This window comes from Mytilus edulis, chromosome 5 (assembly GCF_963676685.1).
Source record: "Mytilus edulis chromosome 5, xbMytEdul2.2, whole genome shotgun sequence".
In the NCBI taxonomy this organism is placed as follows: Eukaryota; Metazoa; Mollusca; class Bivalvia; order Mytilida; family Mytilidae; genus Mytilus; species Mytilus edulis.
In genome coordinates, this window is record NC_092348.1 from 46465273 (window position 1) to 46480946 (window position 15674).

Here is a 15674-nt window from a genome sequence, read left to right on the forward strand (position 1 = left end):
GATTCTCTAGTACTTTTCAATATGTTAAGATTCGAATTCAGTACACAAAAGAATTTCTCTTATTAGAGAACGAAAACTCTTCTATTACTAGCATATAATCTTATAATTTCAAAGTTTGATATCTGAATCTAACCTTTATTTTAGCTCTACAATTTGGCATAACTATTCATACATACATACGGTAGTTAAATTGTATTTTTATTTTGTTTATTTGCTCCTAAAAACACTTTTCTTTCAAAAATTCATTAGAATATAAATGTGTTTAAAACATGCAAAATATGAAATAGTAATAGAAATAGAACACACTTTGCAATATAACATTTATAATTGATTAACAAAAATTGAATAATATACCAGATGTTTATATCACAAATGGACTAAACAAAAACAAACCCTGATTCGATTTATAAAGTTAGGTTTATTATACATGTATGTTGTTAAGTCATATTAAACTTCAATTATAAATAATGGATATGTTGTATATACTTGAATGGCTACGTTTATTTATGATCCGGGGACCCTTGTCCTTGTAATAATTCAAAATGTAAGATTTCTAATTGCAAATGAATCAATTACCTTTATACAAAATAACATGTTATATATTTAAATTTGATTAATATGTTTTTGTTTTTGTCTATGATTTCATATATGAAATAAGCTTTTCGAATATTTTCAGATTCAAATTCGATAACACTAGCCATCATATTATTAGGAAAGAAAAGTCTTCCATATTCCTGATATTTCTAACAAATTTTCGTCTTTCAATTTTTATTCATTTATCGCCATAAATTATACTTATCAGCGAATTAGAAAATATATAAGTATGATAACGATTGCCACAAGTGATTTAGGATGAACTTATCCTTCAAGAGCGCTTGAAATCACCTCCGACGTTTTTTTTTTGTTAGGTTTCTGTAGTTTATTCTATCGATCTATATGTTGTGTTTTGTGTTCTGTTGTGCTTTGGTTTTTCGTTTTTGCCATGTTGTTGTTAGTATGACCTCTTCTTTTGATTTAATGTGCCGTTTGTATCATCTGTCCCACTTTTAAAGGTGTTTTTTTTTTTGTAAAGGAAATAATAACTAACATGAAAAAGGGTACATATATACATGTTATGGTACATGCGAAAGTATACATGAAACGTGGAATGTGTCAAAGAGACACAAATCCGATGATCAAGCAGAAAACAGCACGAGGCCACCAAATGATCTTCCACTCTGCTAGGGAAAATCCCACAACCGGAGGAGGGCTTCAGCTGGACCTTAAACTAAAAAGTTTATTAGTCTAGCGAAAATGGACTCTGAGATATAAAAATGAACCAAAATTAGAAAAAAAATCAAACATATAAGACTAACAAAGGCCAGAGGCTCCTATCTTGAAGACAGTAGCAAAAAAATACGGTTGGGTTAAACATATTTTGTGAGATCTCAACCCTCCCCTATTCCTCTATTCAATGTGGAGTAAACAAACACTCAGCAATACGCATAGTAAAACTAATCTAAAAAACGAGTCCGATGTAATAGAAGACATGAAGCAAAATGACAATGTTACATACATCAACAAAGGACTCCTAGCAGTTACTGACATTCCAGCTCCAGACCAGAACTATCCTTATTGAAAGATTATGTCTTCATCATATGAGAATCAAGCCAATCCCTCCTCATGGGGTTTAGTATCATATTATCATAAAATATACAAGAAGAGCATAAACATTATTATGCCAACATCTGGTTTTCGAATAAATGTGTTTATCAATATTAATTCCAAAATTGCAATGTTTATTACCTGACAACAGTATCGTGAAGTAAAAATCTAAAAATAGATTAATTAACAATAGGAAATGAAAAATCATCTCTTTTATCGTAAATTTTGGTATTAAGCCTCCCGTAAAAGATATATATATATATATAAGCTAAAGTTAGAGGAGGGGATAAGGTCTCTGCGCAATGCTAGGCGGTGTTGTCGTAGAAGTTAGAAAAAAAGTACAGGTTTCAGCCCCGGCGCCTGGGAGGAAGTTACGAATCAAATCTACTCTAACATCGTTAGGTTGATTTTCTAGGCACTTTATATATATACATGTATATATAGATATTAAGATGCAGGAAAAGGCAATGTTAATTGTTAGTATTAACTTTATTTGAAGTCAGTTCAGCAAGATAAATTTACATAATAGTTATTAAAAAACTGGTCATCATCGTGAAATATGGACTGCCCACAGGACAGCAGCGATAATGACCGAGTCGTAGGCGAGGTGATTATCGCTGTCGCAGTCAATGCCAATGTCCTACGGGCAGCCCATGTATCACGATAATGACCAGTTCCTCAATAACTATTATGTTTATTTCATTGAAGAACCATGTTTTTACAAATTCTCATAAATTCAAAATGTTCAAAGCAAACTCGATTTATTGTATGATAATTTCTATAGGAAAGTGTGAAGACAAGTCATAGTGATACATGTAACTATAAGTCACAGCCATTCATTTAAGTGCAATTTGTCAGTATACGAATACAAAATAAAGTTTTCTATAATTTTATAATTACGAAAACATATGGTAAACAATTCAACAAATTCAATTTCAAATTGAAAACTGGAAAATGTTAGAGACATCCCTCTAAATAGAGAAACCACGCCCCACCGCTCATTAACATCTAAACAGAGAAACCACGCTCCACTGGTCATTAACATCTAAACAGAGTAACCACCCCACCGGTCATTAACATGCAAAAGCCTGTTTACGACCGGTGGAATTTATTACTGAAGAATAAAGAATGTTAGAATTAACTTTATTTATCTTCCATTCATTTAAGTGCAATTTGTCAGTATACGAATACAAAATAAAGTTATCCCCTCCTCTAACTTTAGCTTATATATATATATATCTTTTACGGGAGGCTTAATACCAAAATTTACGATAAAAGAGATGATTTTTCATTTCCTATTGTTAAATGGCGCCTTTTTATCCAATAAGAGAAGCTAGTTCTTAACCGAGATGATTTTTCATTTCCTATTGTTAAATGGCGCCTTTTTATCCAATAAGAGAAGCTAGTTCTTAACCGATATGAAATAACTATTGATGGTACATACTGAGGTCATTATTGAGAGTCCATATATCATTGAAATTTCTAAAAGTGTTATCTAATCGGATGTTGTTTCGATGGGTCCTTGCTGATTTTAGTCATGGACTGTAACTCGTAATAATACAGAAACAGGCCAGTAGAATTCCGATAACTTTACGGTATACGGAATCATACTAAGCTTATTAGGAAAGCGATTTATCTGTTAACAATGTATTCAATAGATTGATTGCAAGCAAAGCCATACGAGGTTTATCATCATTATACAAAAATGTCCTCGAAACGTTAAATTGAATGATTGCTGTATTTTGTTCACTCCTGACAAAACTCAAAATCGTCGGCTATGAATGGTGGTTTCCATTTAACACCCACTTTAGAATCAATATGCATATTGTAAATAAATAATTGTCTCTGACGCTCTGAATCACTGCCAATTGACACGTTATTTAAGACTTATCTGTTTATAGGTCGTTATGATGTACTTGTTGTCAAGATTCAAGATTTAGCATAGAAACATCTTCAGGCAACATTACTTGTGCATTAAACGAGAAATACTGTTGTTTCGAAAATCCGTAAAAATACCCATCAAACATCTATTTTAGTAGGCACACATCAGTGCATGTGTGTCAACTGGACCAATAAAAGCCTAACAGATCTGCATGATATAGCAAATAAATTCATGTATATATGCAAACAGTATTTGTATCACATTTGTATTGTGTTTATTTCCCCTGAAAACGCGTACTTTTCAAAAAATGTATTAGAATATAAATGTTATCAAAACACGCAAAAAAGTATAAACTAAAAGATATAGTTGATATTTTGTATTATAATAAGAACGTCTGATTAGCAAATGTTCATTAAAATATATTGTTCCATCGCCCAAAAGAAGAGCTTTTCACTACTGTGACAAGCGTTCATACGTTGAGTGGCGTTGTGAGTATTCCCTGTCATGACCCGGGGCCCTTCTTATTCTTCTGGTTATTACGAACAAGTGATCTTCGAAAAGTAGTCTACATTAAACCAAAATGCAAGACTCCTAACTGCAAATAAATCGATATAGTTGGTTTTACCTTCATACTAAATTACATGCTATATAATATTTGAATTTGAATATCTTTGTTTTCCGATTTGATTTTAGATATAAAATAATCTTTTCTGGATTTCCCAGGATTTTTCAATATGTTTATATCCAAATCACTAACAAAAAGAATTGTTTTTATAAGAAATATAAAATTCTTCCACACCAAGCATATTATCCTACACTTTCAAGACTTGACCTCTGACTTTAACATGAGTTTTAACCAAAAAATTTTGTAAAACTATTTTTTCCGTATAAAAGTATTTTAATTGTATTCTCATTCAGTTTATTTCCTATGGAAACACGCTCCTTTCAAAAATCAATTCGAATATGGACGTTTTTAAAACATGCAAAATATGATATTATAAAAGACAGAGACAATTCTTTGCAATATAAAATTTATGTTTGAATAGCAAATATTGATTAATATACGAGATGTTTCTATCACAAATCGACTGAACAAACAAAATAATTAACCCTGAATCGACTTATAAATATATATGTATACTATATGTAGTAGTTGTTGTTGAAGTCATATGAAATTTCAATTTAAAAAAAATGGATACGTTTTAATATACTCGAATGACCACTTTTGACTATAAAACTAGTGTACATGGACTTTCTTATAAAATAACATCCGTTATCTTTTCAAAATTTTCATAAATGTAGTCTGTAATTTGCTATTGAATTATTGTCTTCCCTACATTTACACCTACAATACTATGTTCATACGTATTCTTTTTCTCCTTGTCATTTATGATCCGGGGACCGGTCTCCTTATAATAATTCAAAATGAAAGATTTCTAATTGCACATTAATCGATCAACCTTATTAATTTACATGTTTTATTAAATTGGATAATCTATTTATGTCTTGGATTTAAGATATAGTATATAATCTTCTTCAGATTTATTAGCTTTTGCTATATGTTGCGATTCAAATTCAATAACACAACCCAACATACATTTGGGAAAGGAAAGTCATGAATGTTCCTTGCAAAGTTTCGTCTTTCATTTGTTGTTCATAAAGTGCATTAACATATTAAAAAAGATATAACAGTAGGTTTAGTACCAAAGTATGATTAATAAACAATCTGAAGTCAATAAAATGTTCTTTACTCAGTATGTATATTCATGGAATAGGAATAGTGTGACCTTAATTTGGACAAGAAAGATGGCAAGTGGCAGACAAGACGAACTTATATGTATTCATTCGATAAATAAACCTTTCAGTTCTCAATGGATAAATAAATAAATAAACAATAAATAAATTGTTATTCGTATGGTATTGGTAATTTAAAAAATTCAAATGAAGGGGATTTTTTTGTGACATTTAGTGGTTAATCAGCAACGCCTGCTGTGGAGATATAAAGTGTCGTAACATGTACTAAGAGAAATACCGAATTACAAACTAAGGGTAGATGGGGTAGGCATTAACATTTAAATCCATAGATTTTTTAATAATTGTCAAACGCTGTTATGCTTTTTTCAAAATTGTAATAATTACTTTTTATGTCTCTGCTTTATCTGATGTATCTCCCCTTGTGTAGCAAAGTTAAAAAAAAAAATTAATGAACCAAAAAAAAATATTCAGTTTTTTGTAAAATACAGTCGTAAATATGATTTTCAATGATAACATGAAAAGTCTTGAAATGAATTACAGATTACTCTCGAAAATTGCACTTGTCATTAAAGATATAGACGGATTGTTATCTGCAATTCTAAAATTCAAAATGGAGGAAGAAGCCCTTAAGGTAAAAGGCAAGTTCGTAAAACATGGAAATTTGAAACACTAGACTATCTCAACCAAAATCAATAATTTATAACGAACTTACTTCCTTTACCAAAATGCCGATTTGTGCAATAAAATCATTACATTTATGTTGACTTGTTTCTATACAAATTCAAGCTCAGTATAGTTGTTTACTACATCATACATGTCTTATTATGTATGATAATATCTTAAACAATGGGTGTCACATGCATGATGTGAACAATGATATGCTTACCCATCTAAGGCTAATGAGATCATCCCTAGTTTTTGTTAGACTTGTGTATATATGAAAAGAAGACGTGGTATGATTGCCAATGAGACAACTCTCTACAAGAGTCCAAATGACACAGAAATTAACAATATATCATCGAAATGCCTTTAAAACTGAACCAAGCCCATACCGCAGTCAGCTATAAAAGGCCACGAAATCACAAATGTTTTTTTGTAAAATAATTCAAACGAGAAAACTGACGGCCTAATTTATGTACAAAATAATGAACGAGAACAAATACGTTACACAGCAACACACGACAACCACTGAACTGCAGGTGCCTGACTTGGGACAGGCACATACAGAAAGTTGGGCAATAGTACAATATAAGAACAAACGATAATAATCAGTTAAAACAGGCTCAACTCATAATGATAGATCTAACAAAAACACAAAGTGGACGTGGATGGGTACTTGCACATGCAAACAACAAAAAAGTATAAAGAGTAATCGCAGTTACTATTAAAGCAAGAGTGCACACGCTCAAATGTCTCGCCTTCTTTACTAACCATTGATATTATGTTGATGGTCCCAAATATATAAGATAAAAAAACTCAAACACTTAACTTCGACCACTGAAAATGAGGTCATTGTTAGATGACAATGCCAGTTGGACATGTACACCTTACAATCCTTCCATACACCAAATATAGTAGACCTATTGCTTATAGTATCTGAAATATGGACTTGACCACCAAACCTTAACCTTGTTCACTGATCCATGAAATGAGGTCGAGGTCAAGTTAAAACTGTCTGACGGGCACAAGGACCTTGCAAGGTACGCACATACCAACTATATAGTCATCTTATTACTCAAAATAAGAGAGAAACATTACAAAAAAACTTAACATTTTTTTTCAAGTAGTCACTGAACCATGAAAATGAGGTCAAGGACAATGGACATGTGACAGACTAAAACTTCATAACATAAGGCATCTTTCACCTTCTAAATTATAAAGCTTTTAAGAAGTTAGTTAATGCCGCCACCGCCACTTTGTCGAGTTTCTACCACAAAAGTCCCAGGCTCTACCAAAATCATGCATCTAAGACTAAATCATCAATCAATACACATCCAAAATCTATTGTCTTTTAGTCGTTTTTGTATTTCATATTTGTTCATGACGTTGTTGGTTTGTCTTTTGCTTATGAGTTTGAATATCACTTTGATATTTTCTGCCACACTGTTTTAATGTTTTCAGTCCCCGAGAGTATGATTAGCTCAGAGGTCGGTTCTGACTTGATTTATATCAAAAATTTCCTAAAATTGTTCGTTTCTAAATTTTGAAATTATAAAGAAACTAAGGTTGATACTCCCTCAGGCAAAGTTGACCTAAGATGAATTTGGTTATTTTATATGTCCTTTTTGATCATATAACTCTTCAACTGTTTCGGTATACATCCTTGGCTTTTAAATACTAGTATTCGGATTTGAGCATTCCTGATGAAAGTAAATACAGGAAAGCATGTTGGACACATTAAGTTTACAACATGTTGTATTACTTTTTTCCAAACATTTTCAGTTTTGTGGATTTAGAAAATTTAAATAACCTTTGGAGTTCAGTACATTAATCGATTAATATTCTAATCAAACTTTGTCTATTCTGTTAAATGATTTGTCACAAAATCTCATCTACAAGTCTTGTGATTTCTACTTGATTTCGATTTCTATTCTAGTCGGACTTTGTCTATAAAATAAAATAAAATATACTCTTTAATGGTTAGTCCTTTATCCATCAAGACACTAAGGTACTACTAAATATGTATCACAGTATACCACTGGACCACCTCTTATCTCTCTTAAAAGATAAATATATCTTTCCTATATATTACCATAAAAAATATATAAAACAAATACAAATACAGTTTTTATTTTTTATTTCATTTCCGTAAGAGGAATAACAAATGGTATATCTTTCAATGATCAACATAAAATTACTATTGGTCATGGCAGTTATATTAAGAAAATATAAAATGTTCACTACCTTATATATTGGTATAAACTAAGAGCAGTAAAACCACCTGGCAAAAAGGCTCACTGTAAAAAATACCATGTATTATGAGTAAATTAAAATTTTTTTTTTTTAACAAATTGATCTTAAAGCTCTGAGTATTTTTTCTTAGCAGCCTAAATTATGAGTTAAAACACACATGGTCCAAATATTTTCAAAAAGCACCATTGGATTTCAAAAAGCACTTTCCGTAAATTATATCACAACATACATTTTTCATAATACTTTGTTGGGATTTTATAGTGTTTTCCAAATATTTTTCTTACATACTTTCAAGATTACTAAAAAAACAAACCCAGAACATATTGTTACTTCATTATAAAATTGATATATAATTTTCATGGATTTCATAGCAAGAGAAATACCCCAAAACATGCCATTATTGCAATACCTTGATGAGAACACTAATCACACTATTTTTGAACTAATAACAATAATACAAAGATCTTACAAATTTTAAAAAGTAACCAAATTCACAGGTTCATCTGAGACATTAGAGTTTAAAAAATTAGAAAAAAATATTTGTTTTTTCCTGTTGAAAAGGGTGACCCAAAAATCAGATCTAAATATACATGATTCACATCTCACATAAAAAAAATACAATCAATCTGACATTAAATTAAGTTGAGGGGTGTTACTTTGTAAATAAAGTTGAATTGAACAAGCTTTGACTAAAACAAGTTTTCAAAGATGGACAAACTCAAATACTTTGAGATTGAATTGGAATGTTTTATAAAAATTAACATAGATATGTCTCATGTGTTTGTATATTTGGTAGTAAAATGCAAATTTTAAATAAAAAATAAAATAAAAAATCAACTAATAAACATGTAAATATTTACAGAAGTCTGGGACTTAATCAAGGCAAGACTTATTATCTTTCAATGACAAACATAAAATAACAATTGGTCATGGCAATTTAATAAAAAATATAAAATGTTCACTACCTTATATACCTGTATAAACTGAGAGCAGTAAAATAACCTGGAAAAAAGGCTCACTGTAAAAGATCCTCATGTATTTTGAGTAAATTTAAAAAAATATTTTTTATCAAACTGATCTTAAAGCACTGAGTTTTTTTCTTTAGCAGCCTTAATTAGAAGTTAAAACACACATGGTCCAAATATTTTCAAAAACCACCATTGGATTTCAAAAAGGAGGGGTGTTAATTTGTAAATAAGGTTGAATCGAACAAGCTTTGACTAAAACAAGTTTTCAAAGATGGAAAAACTCAAAGGCTTTAAGGTTGAATTGGAATGTTTCATAAAAATTAACATAGATATGTCTCATGTGTTTGTATATTTGGTAGTAAAATGCAAATTTTAAATAAAAATCAAAATAGAAAATCAACTTATAAACATGTAAATATTTGCAGAAGTTAGTGACTTAATCAAGGCAAGACTTATTATCTTTCAATAACAAACATAAAATTACTATTGGTCATGGCAGTTATATTAAGAAAATATAAAATATTCACTATCTTATATACCTGTATAAACTAAGAGCAGTAAAACCACCTGGCTAAAAGGCTCACTGTAAAAAATACCATGTATTATGAGTAAATTTTTTTAAAACATTTTTGAACAAATTGATCGTAAAGCTCTGAGTATTTTTCCTTAACAGCCTAAATTAGGAGTAAAAACACACTTGGTCCAATTATTTTCAAAAAGCACTATTGGATTTCAAAACGCACTTTCCGTAAAATCATATCACAACTTACATTTTTAATAATACTTTGTTGGGATTTTATAGTTTTCCAAATATTTTTCTTACATACTTTCAAGATTACTTTTAGAAAAAAAACCAGAACATTGTTACTTCATTATAAAATGGATATATAATTTTCATGGATATCATAGCAAGAGAAATACCCCAAAAACATGCGATTATTGCAATGCCCTATAAGAACACTAATCACACTATTTTTAACTTATAACTTAACAATAATACAAAGATCTTACAAGTTTTAAAAAGTAACCAAATTCACAGGTTCATCTGAGACATTGGAGTTTAAAAAATAAAAAAATATATATTTGGTTTTTCATGTTGAAAAGAGTGGCCCAAAAATCAGATCTAAATATACATGATTCACATCTTACATAAAAAAAAATACAATCAATCTGACATTAAATTAAGTTGAGGGATGTTAATTTGTAAATAAAGTTGAACTGAACAAGCTTTGACTAAAACAAGTTTTCAATGATGGAAAAACTCAAATACTTTGAGATTGAATTGGAATGTTTCATAAAATTTAACATTTGCGATATGTCTCATGTGTTTGTATATTTGGTAGTAAAATGCAAATTTTAAATAAAAATTAAAATAAAAAGTCAACTAATTAACATGTAAATATTTGCAGGAGTCTGGGACATAATCAAGGCAAGACTAAATTAAAAATATATAAATAGCAAGTGAAATGCTGGCACTGCCTTTAATGCCACTCAAGCTACACATTTATTGAGATTTTTTATTTTATTTCCAATTGTTTAAAAGACTAGTCTTCTTGGAGTAACAAATAACATAAACAATTTCCTACTGCATAAATGTGTAACAATTCTTATTCAGATATCTGGATTAAAACAAAATAAAACAATGGCTAAGTCAGGTTTCTGGAAACAAAAATAGTTACTCATAAATATCAATATACCATTTTGAGCATTCAAGTAAAAACTGAGCAAGGATTCCATGAACCTGGTTAGCCTTTCAGGTATGGGTGCATATAGCCATGACCCTGGATAAGCTGTTAGGCCTTGGTGCACATGGCCAATAATTGACAAAAAGAAATAATGTAACATTTAATCAACAAAAGTCTGGGAATGGTTCCCTCACCCAAGCTCATCTGTCAGTCCATAGGATCTAATGCCCAATAATATGCTGAATCTTATAAAAAATTTTATGTTCATCTACAAAGTCGGATTCAAATACTTGTTACATTTTTAAAGCTGTTGTACGAAAATGCTCCCAACGAAGTCTTGAGCTACAAGAACCCCTATTGAGCCATTGCTTTTTAAGACTAGAGTTCCCCTGAACCATTTGCAAAATAGCAATAAACAGATAGGTCTTTCAAACGCAAGGGTGTTTCTCAACCATTCTCATTTCAGGGAGCCCCTCCATGAGATTTTAGCTAAGAAGAACCCTGTAGTATTGACAACCTATAAATACAATAAAATAAATAAAAAAAATACATGAAATGCAAATGACAATATATAATACTTGAAAAAAAAGTTAACATATTTTTCCTTCATGCGTAGCTATTTGATAGCATAACTGTAGAGTTTATATGGCAATAAAACTTTGAATTGAAAAATTGAATTATAATGAATGATGACTAGTCTCCAAAATAAATAACACACACAATAATTAACAATGTTCATTGGTTTCTTTGACTTATTGTTGATTATTTCAAAGACTAGAATGTAATATATATGCAAATACAAAGCAACAAAGTTTATAAGTTAACAAATGAAATAAACAAAAATTCAAACTGTGCCTTAAATACTTTTTTTTAAATTAGCTAGGGTTCTAGAAAAAAATTGATCCTTAGTTCCTATTAAATATGTACATAATAAAGGTGAATAAAACTACAATATATTTTATATCAATTATTACGACAAGGGTAACTTCATTACATTCCTATGGCATTACCTGTCTTGCATAAATAATTAAAAAAAAACTTTCAAAAGAGCCTGCAACTTTTTCTTAGATCCTTTATACTGTGTTTGTTACTACTGACACAAGTACACAATTAGCAAATTGAATTTACATAATGTTTAATTACTATTTGAAAAAAGATATTATTGTGTAATAATTGAAAACAACTTATAGACCTTTTCAATATTTAAGATTCTGCAATGCTTATGGCACATTAACTAATGACACACAATAATCACTCCTGCATTGGTAGCAAGACCGTTAAAATTTTAAGAGAACATGCTATCCAGTAAAATTGGTAAAATATTCCGAAAATTTCAATATATAAAATTTAAGGTGAAAATGATCTATCAAAATTTCCTATAAATAAACCCAATTGGGAATCATACCTTTATAAAATACTGTACAAAATTCCTATAACAAAGAAGCATGATTATTGCTGAATTATTATGGCATTACCAAGAAAAATAAAACACATTAATAATATAAAAGTATTTGTAATGTGATGCATTAAATCATCTGAAAATATATATGAACAATTTGTTAAATAGAAAAAGGCACTTTCATCAATGTGAACTTTACTATTCATTGAAAACATTTAGCTTGCATAATTCTACGATTTACACAAAATAAGAAGAATATACTGCAGATTCATTCATGTTTCATTTGTATCAATTTTCATGGATTTGATGGGTAGATGAATAAATGAAAAACAAGGTGCCAGAATGCTAAATGAAAAACAAATTGTAACGCAATTTGTTTGAAATGACTATTTTGCTTAAACAACATTATACATCTTGAGGGGTATATTCAAAGAATCCACTGTTTACATGTCTGAAGCATCCATTTAGAATTTTTTCGAAATTTATTGACATGCCATTTCTTTAACAATAAAAAATATTTCATTTCTGAACACAAAATGATCTTTTTGGTAATTTAGTTTTTAAATACAAAAGCATACATCAAGCCTAAAATCCTCTGGTGTTAAAATTTGATGCTGGAAGCATAGGTATGATGTCAGACTGTAAAAGGCACAAAACACAAATCAAATACATTTTAGAGAATTTTCTATGCAAGAAATAATGACTGAAATGGAATGATTTTTTCTATTTCTTTTTTTGCATTATTCTGTAGTTTACTTACACAATAACTGTTTATCTAGTTTTGTTTCATGTCCCTAGGTAAACTTAATTTCTAACAGAAAAGATCTGTTTATTTTAAGTTGCTAGTTCAGGACAATTTTTTTTTATTGAACCATGAAAATTAAAACGGATGAAATCAAATATATCCACAATGAGTATACATGTTAACAAACAATGCATAACACAATAACAATATTTAAAAGTTGAAACACAACTTTTAAAATGTCAGTAGCACATACAAATATAGAAACAAATAAATAAAACAAGTTGATGTGTTGACCTTCATAAACATTTAAAAAAATATTTTGGTCACAAAATTGAATTTGACAGATTTAATTCCACTTGTGTGCTCTATTGATTAACTTTAAATTTTTACTGATATTTTACCAAAATAAAAAAAAAAAATTACCAGTACAAGTTATAACTGATGGAAACACTATAAGATTGCATTGGAATGTATTGTAAAATTATTTATCTCACCTCCTATACATTTTTAGGAATATGTTTGGTTAAAAGCCACTGGATACCCTGTATATTCCATATTAAGTTAGTAGGCGGACTTATTTCAATACATAGTTTTGCTTTCACCCCATATATATATCGTATTAGGTCACTAGCACACTATGTAACTAATAATATCATTTATTAAGTCAAAGTGATAGTGAAAAAAAAATAAAATAACAATATATAAAAATACATATAGAGTAAAATCACACTAGACAAGTAAAAACATATAAATAGTAAATGGAATGACAAAAAAAAAAATTTCTTTCATGCCATTTGTTGGTCTTATAACGGAGGAAAAATGGCCCCAATACTATGTTAAATAATTTCTTTGACCTCATTTTGATTATCTTGCATAGAAAAATAATTTTAAAAAATCTTTCCAAGAATCTGCCTATCTCTCCTAGCACACATATACTATATATGCAACACATTTCTATAGCAAATTTAATTTGAAAAATGATTTATTGCAATATATGAAATTCTGTTAAGCTTGAACACAGATTGTATATCTTTGTATCAGTGATTTTATTTGAACTGTGAGTGGTATCCAGTGATGTGAACACATAGTGTTTAAGGTGGCTCGGGCGTATTCGAAGTTTCTATCAGAAGTGCCGTATTTTTGGTTATTTTATTCTTTAAAGAAAATGATTCAAATTGGTCAAAAAAAAAATAGGGGGTCACAGACCATTTAAGCTCAAAATTTTACTTTTAAACAGGTATGTAAAAGGGACCATTTTTCAATGAAATGATAGGGGAAATAGAGTTGTTGACATATTTTTTTCGGAATATCAAAAAAACGTTCTATGACAATTGGTCCAAAACTGTTATATGAAAAGCTGGAATATAGCTTCAAAGAATGAGCCAATAAAAAACATAGGTCACCGATAAGGAAAAAAAAATATTTTACCTTAAAACCCAAATTTTGGCGGGAAAATGGTGAAAATGGATGAATTGTCATTTTGACTCTTTAAAAAATACCGATAATAACGAAAATATTCTATTAGTTACATAACTACAATGATTTGACATTTCTAATCAATCAAAATATTAAAAAAAAATTATATCGAATTTACGACAAATACTTTTGTAATTCATGCATGAAATTATGCGCAGTCGAATAGTCCCGAGCCACCTTAAGTGGAAGCTGATATCACTTTTGAAAAAAATGTAATCAAAATGCATGTTTCAAATATTTGCACATGTTCATATAAAAAAAGAAGATGTGGTATGATTGCCAATGAGACAACTGTCCACAAGAGACCAAAATGACACAGAAATTAACAATTATAGGTCACCGTACAGCCTTGAACAATGAGCAAAGCCCATACCGCGTAGTCAGCTATGAAAGGCCCTGAAATGACATTGTAAAACAATTCAAACGAGAAAACTAACGGCCTATTTTATGTACAAAAAATGAACAAAAAACAAATATGTAACACATAAACAAACGACAATCACTGAATTACAGGCTTCTGACTTGGGACAGGTAAATAGGGAATATTGTGGGGTAAAACATGTTAACGGGATCCCAACACACCCCTAACCTGGTACAGTGGTGTAACAGTACAACATAAAAACGAACTATAACCAGGTGCTCCGCAGGGCGCAGCTTTATACGACCGCAGAGGTCGAACCCTGAACAGTTGGGGCAAGTATGGACAAAACATTCTAGCGTGATACAGCTCTGAATTTGGATTGTGATCAAATTTTTGACATTACATGGTTTTTTTTTACACAAAACAAATGCCAAGATTTTACAAATTTTACAATAAAAGATTTCTTCTTCAAACTTTTTAAATCTAAAATTAAATAGTTGGCACAGCATAGGTTTCTGACACAGAATGAATGTGGTCTAATGAACTTAAAAGTTTGTTTTTGCCTTTTAGCAATTCACTATGCTGTTGAATATTAATCCTCTCAAAAAAATGTTTGAAGAAATTTTCTTTTTATTTATGAAATCTGAAATGAGAAAAATTTAACCCCCCCCCCCTTTTTTTCACATCCCCGTTTCCTTTTTTCCAAAACTGATATCAATTCAAATTTCTAATGGAGTTTGCAACAATAACTACTCTTTTAAATACATCATAAAATATTAAAATGTAAAATAAAGTGCTTGTTATCACTGAATGGTCAAGATTGGTTGGTAGTAAAAGTGAATATAC